Raw genomic sequence first — 6,131 nt, 5'->3', positions numbered from 1 at the left:
TAGCACTTGGGGAGCCTGCCTTCAGTTTAGCCAGAGATCCCGAGGTAGTCCTGCAGGCGTCAGCAGGCCCAGTGTTCTCTTCTACTTTATTTTGTACTCTATTTTCATTAGATTTCGAGACAACTTGTATTTCTTTTAGACATTTGTATGTAGTACTCTTACAGGAGTAGGGGAGTGTATTGGCATTATAGTACTGGCTTGGTTATCTTTAGCTATTTAGGTCTTCCGCTTGTTCTGTTTTGCGTTAATATCTAAATGTTGATTACCTGTTAATTCAAAATCGTAAAAAGGATTAAAATGAAAGAGTTAGAATTTCTAGATGTCGCGGCTTGCTTAGCTTCTACGAGTAGGCGTCATCACAACTCCCGATGGTGGAAAATTCGGATTGTGACTAGTTGGTATTAGAGCTCTAGGTTACATAGGTCTCACAATTCACGAACAAGCTTAGTAGAATCTGAGGGATCGGTACAGAGACGTCTGTATTCATCCCCCAGAGGCTACAGAGTTAGGAAAAACTTCACATTTGTTTTTTCTTGTCATGCAGTTTGGTTTTTCAATGCTAATTGAAATTCTACTCTGTTTTTTCGCAGATGGCGAGAACACGCGCTTCCTCATCCACTGACCAATAGCCCGAGCCCCCAGTAGTAGCTCCCACGAGGGGCAGAGGGTGAGGTCGAGGCCGTGCTAGAGGCCGAGGTGGGGGCAGAGCTTAGCCCCGAGCAGCAGCACCAATGGCGGAGCCTCAGGTTGATTTTGATGATGAGGTTTCAGCCCTAGTAGTTTCGGTGGGCCCACCTCAGGTCCTAGAGGGGTTTATTGCCACCCCAGTTCTTTAAGATGCTCTGGTTCGACTAGTGGGCCTTATGGAGAGTGTCACCCAGGTAGGTTTTCTTCCTGTAGAAGCAGCCGTCTCACAGGATGGAGAAGGAGCCTAGACCCCTGCTACTCTCACTCCGGAGCAGGTAGCTCCCCAGTTCTAGACTCCAGCGGTTGAGCCAGTTGGAGCAGTTCAGTAAGGTGTGGTAGCTCAGACCGGTGATGGAGTATTCCGCGTAATCTTTCTTGGGTCATTTCCATTGTCTTACCTCTTGCACTGGCTCCTTATTAATCAATAATATCTCAGGCAGGAACCCTTACTTCCTTTCCCTAACGTCGTGTTTGCATAATGCTCTGGTATCGTAGCATATCTGTAGGATAACTGCAATCTCATCCCCTTTTCTTTTTATTGCATTCTTCCTTTACCATTCCATAATTACTAGAACCACTTAATTCTGACGTAATGTCACATCATTCCATAATCCCCCATTTAGGGAAGTACTAAGAGTTGGAGCTACAACAATCTGCCTATAGATGTTCTACCTTTTTATTTTTGGCATCCTTTCACATCATCGATGACCCTTACTCTCCTTGCGATAATCCTTCTATACTAAGGATAACGAAATTCCTTACTCGCTTGACAATTACTATAACTAGCACATACAGTCTCTTAAGTTTTATTTTTCTCACATTACTTACTTTAGGGAAGCGTCTTCCTGAATGACAATTCTCTGAATATCTCATAAATCTTCTTCTGTTGTCCATTCTATTATTATCGGTACAAAATCTGAAATTCTCATGATGTCGGCCATTATCAAATCACTAAATCCCTCATTCATGTTTACTTTATGTTGTTCACCAGGCCATACTGATCTCTATTATTCTGGGTTCTAGCTTTTCCTGTTGGTAATCACATTAGAGTCACGAACTTACTTCTTAAAATGCGGATATGACTTCATGGCCTATACTCTTTTGTTGTCTTAAGGCCTATCACCTCTCGTCTCTTCCTTCACCTGACTATAGACCCGGTAATACCGTCATCTTTTTGATATACCATTGTCATCCATGTATCTCATCTTACTCATAATTCTTCCTTATCTCTCCTCGCATTACTCTTCTAATATTTCTGCCGATCCATTTTCTTGTGAAAACTTCAGCAAGACATTCTTTTGCTTTTTGCTCCCCTTGCTTCATCCATCGACTCTTCGGGTTGCTCAACGTCCTTGCTCTACCAGGGACGAGAGCCACACTAAGGTAATATTTATCCCTTCCAGGTTTTTAGTGCCTATCTTCTGAATTATTTTCCGATCATGCTAGTATTTACATCTAATTGTAATATTCTAGAGTGCACCATCTGGGTGTCTCATCGGAAGCCTCGACCTCGGGCCTGGCTGGAAGGGCATAGCATCGGGGCTGGGTCCCACCACCCTGAACTACATCTCTGGAACGGCCAACTACTGGCTGATCTCCTCCTCTAGTGGCCTAAGCTCCACCTCTAATACCTCTACCTCCACCTCTAGCACCTCTACCCCCACCTCTGTTGGTACGGGAATGGGCCAACAAGCAATTAGTAGTTGATTCAAGAAGAGCCTAGCTATGGCTAGACAAGAGAATACAGAAAAATCAACAGATCGTGCAAGATAAGCATAGGGAACCCCAATATGGAGAATTTAGCCTCACAGATATGACATCGTGATCCTTGAAAAATATCCATATAGGAGTTGGGGAAGCTAAAAAGGTACCGTATGAGTGTTATGAAAATAAAAGAAAGTGACCACCGTGAAGACAGTCAAAATATTAGTTCAGGAGTAACCCTACAAGCACAAGGGCATGGAGATAAGTAACTACAGGTAATTATAGATGAGGAAGAACATCAAAAATCTTGTCGGGCATACAATGTGATAAGCTCACAGCCTTACAAGAGTCAGAGGATCCCCCCCCCCAAGTGCCACAATAAAAGACTAGTTGAGGAAATAAGAAAGAAGGCTTCAACCAAAGCACAACGACCTAAAGAGGAAATTGTCGTGTAACAACAGTCTCACAACAACATTGGAAGCACTCCAAAAGAAAGTGGCACCTACCATGGCTAATGAACAGGAAGTAAAATTAAAAGTAATATTCGAGATCATATGAGTTGCACGAAAACTCTGGCATGTGTTAAGCTAAGTATGGACGCAACACGGGGGCAGAAAGACCAGGAAAAGTAATACCTTACCATAAAAGAAAGATAAGATGGAACGAAAAAAATTATTCGATCATTGATCCAGAGTTGGTTACGTTACGAGCGCACTTAAGGGTTTGGAGTTTTATACATACATCATATATAGCCATAGAAGATTCTAGTATACGTTGAAAGAAAGAATTGAGCCTAGGTCATAAACGAATGATTAAATTGCTAAAGGATTGTATCATGCATATTCCTGACCTCCCATAAATGGCCAAACATAATAACTAATACCATGAACCCCAGAGCGGGAGATAATTTAAGCCGACATAAAGTCCGATTAGAAGAAGGAGGAAACTAAAGAGTTACTTCAACAAAGTAAATCATGAATTCGATTATTGTACCCAAAAATTATGGAAATCTTGATTGAGAATATTGCAGAATTACTTTTAATATCAAAGGTACAAGAAAGATATTACAACAACCATATTCTATAATGACTCTACGATAAAGCCAGTTAGAAGAAGTACTAGCCTCATAAGAAGTCAGTATGAAGCTCCCACCGAATTGTGTATGCCCAGAGGTGCAAGTATTATAATAGAGCTTCAAGTTGTGAACGTGAACTATACCTATGTGGAAGGGAGTTCATGAAAGAGATAGAAGATACGATGCAAGATTTTAAGGTAAGAAAGGTAAAGGGGAACAACATACAAGATACTCAAATGCAGAAGGTCGTGAATAGTCCATACTGCAGATAAAAGGCTAAAAGCGTGGGGATTCAGTAACTAGGACTGATAGTAGCATCGTCAGTGGAATACTTCCCAACCTAAAGTTTCTAAGTACTAAAAGGTCTAAGTAGAGAGTAAAAGAAGAGTTAAAAACGATGCAGTGTCTCGCTTGATGTTCCAGAAAATGCATGGGAATTGATCGCAAGATAAAATATGATAGAACAAAAAGGTTTTAGAAAGACAAAAGTAAGGATAAGGAGAAGGCAAGTGAGAAGGTGACGAAAATAGATAAGTCCTCGGAATTAAGCCTGTGAAAACAAAGGAGCTGATGGTTCCTCTAAGTTATATAAAGCCCATTATAGCCTGAATGAACTCAAAGGAGTCTAAGACTAATAGCATTTAGAAGAGATGGAATGTTGTAGAATGGGGGTGTGATTATGATAGATAAAGGACGATGTTTGGGCCTTCAATTGAGTAATGGTCTGACGAAAAAAAAGAAAGGGATTTCATGAATTGGACATGATTAAAATAGCCACGTAAGTCGAGTCGCATTGGGATGCTATAAGATACGGTTATGGAAGTATAATGTCGTATCACCCAGGTGGATCAGAAAAATCACTTCAAATATTCCATGATGCAACGTAAGCCCTAGTGGCAATATATTATGTAAGAAATTTAAAGTTATCAATGGATGATTGTAGATCAACATTGAGGTGAATTGATCACGCCCAACTATGCCCTATAAAAAGGACAAGCGGACGTTGCAAATATAATCCGAGTATTTAGCCCAGAGTCGAACCCACAAGGAATTAACCTATCAATTACTCTTGTTAGACTCACTAAATTCTACGTAATCAACTTCCCAAACGTTTTAAATAACAATTGAGGATATTTTTACTAACTATAACTAACTACAATTAAGTAAATAAGGACTAACTATGATTAAATTGTAAACAATTAAGAGAAGAATCTAAGGTTGTGATTTCACCTATTGATGGAATAGACCAGCCGAATCACCACCTTTGACTTGGGAGTAGTTTACTCAGCTATTTCTGGAGAAGTTTCTCCCTATTACTCAGAGAGAGATCTATCAGAGGTAGTTTGAGCGTCTCCAGCAGGGTTCCATGATAGTTACTCAGTATGAGACCAGATTCATCGACTTGGCCCGTCATGGTCTTATCATACTTCCCACCGAGAGAGATAGGTTGAGGAGGTTCATTGAGGGACTTATTCAACCGATTCGACTTCAGATGGACAGGGAGACTGGGAGTGATATTTCTTTCTAGGAGGCGGCAAATGTGGCCAGGAGAGTTGAGATGGTTCTATCGTAAGGAGGTGGTCAAGGGTCTGACAAGAGGCCTCGTCATTCAGGCCGATTCAGTGGTACCTCATCTAGAGGCAGAGATTCGTATGGTAGAGGCTATCCTCCTAAACCTTTCCAGTCAGCACTTCAGGTTTCTCATGGTGCTTCAGGTGGTCGTGGTTCCCATATACAGTATTTTGATTAGTAGTCTTACAATGCACTACCAGCTCCTATCAGTGCACAGCCGCTTCAGAGTTTTCGGGGTGGTCCGATACGGTTATCACAGGTACTGTTCTGGTTTGTAGCAGAGATGTTTCAGTTTTATTTGATCCAGGATCTATGTACTTTTACGTGTCATCTTATTTTGCACCGTATGTAGTCATGCCTATTGATTCTTTGAGTGCTCATGTTTATGTGTCTACAACGGTGGGTGATTCTATTGTGGTAGATTGAGTCCATCATTCTTGTATAGTTATGATTGGGGGTCTTGAGACTCTTGTAGATTTGCTTCTTCTGGACATGGTTGATTTCGATGTCATATTGGGGAAGAACTGGCTATTACCTTATCACGCTATCTTGGACTGTTATGCCAAGACTGTGACCTTAGACTTACTGGGTTTACCTCGTTTAGAGTGGAGAGGGACTCCTGGTCATTCTACCCGCAGTGTTATCTCTTATACGAAGGCTCAACGTATGGTCAAGAAAGGGTGTTTGGCCTATTTGGCCTATGTTCGTGAATCTAGTGCTGAGGTTTCTTCTCTTGATTCTGTGCCTATTGTTTGCGAGTTTCCTGAGGTATTTCCTTCAGACCTGTCGGGTATGTTGCCTAACAGGGATATTGACTTTTGCATTGATTTGGCTCCAGACACTCAGCCTATTTCTATCTCGCCGTATCGTATGGCCCCGCCTGAGTTGAAAGAGTTGAAGGAGCAGTTGCACGACTTGCTTGAGAAAGGTTTCATTAGACCTAGTGTTTCGCCTTAGGGTACGCCGGTGTTGTTTGTTAAGAAGAAGGATGGATCGATGAGAAGTATTGATTACCGGTAGTGGAACAAGGTTACAACCAAGAATAAGTATTCATTGCCTAGGATTGATGATTTGTTTGATCAGCTTCAGGGTA

Source organism: Nicotiana sylvestris, chromosome 6 (assembly GCF_000393655.2).
Source record: "Nicotiana sylvestris chromosome 6, ASM39365v2, whole genome shotgun sequence".
Lineage (NCBI taxonomy): Eukaryota > Viridiplantae > Streptophyta > Magnoliopsida > Solanales > Solanaceae > Nicotiana > Nicotiana sylvestris.
The sequence above is the reverse complement of the archived record's forward strand: the minus strand, read 5'-3'. Positions refer to the sequence as shown.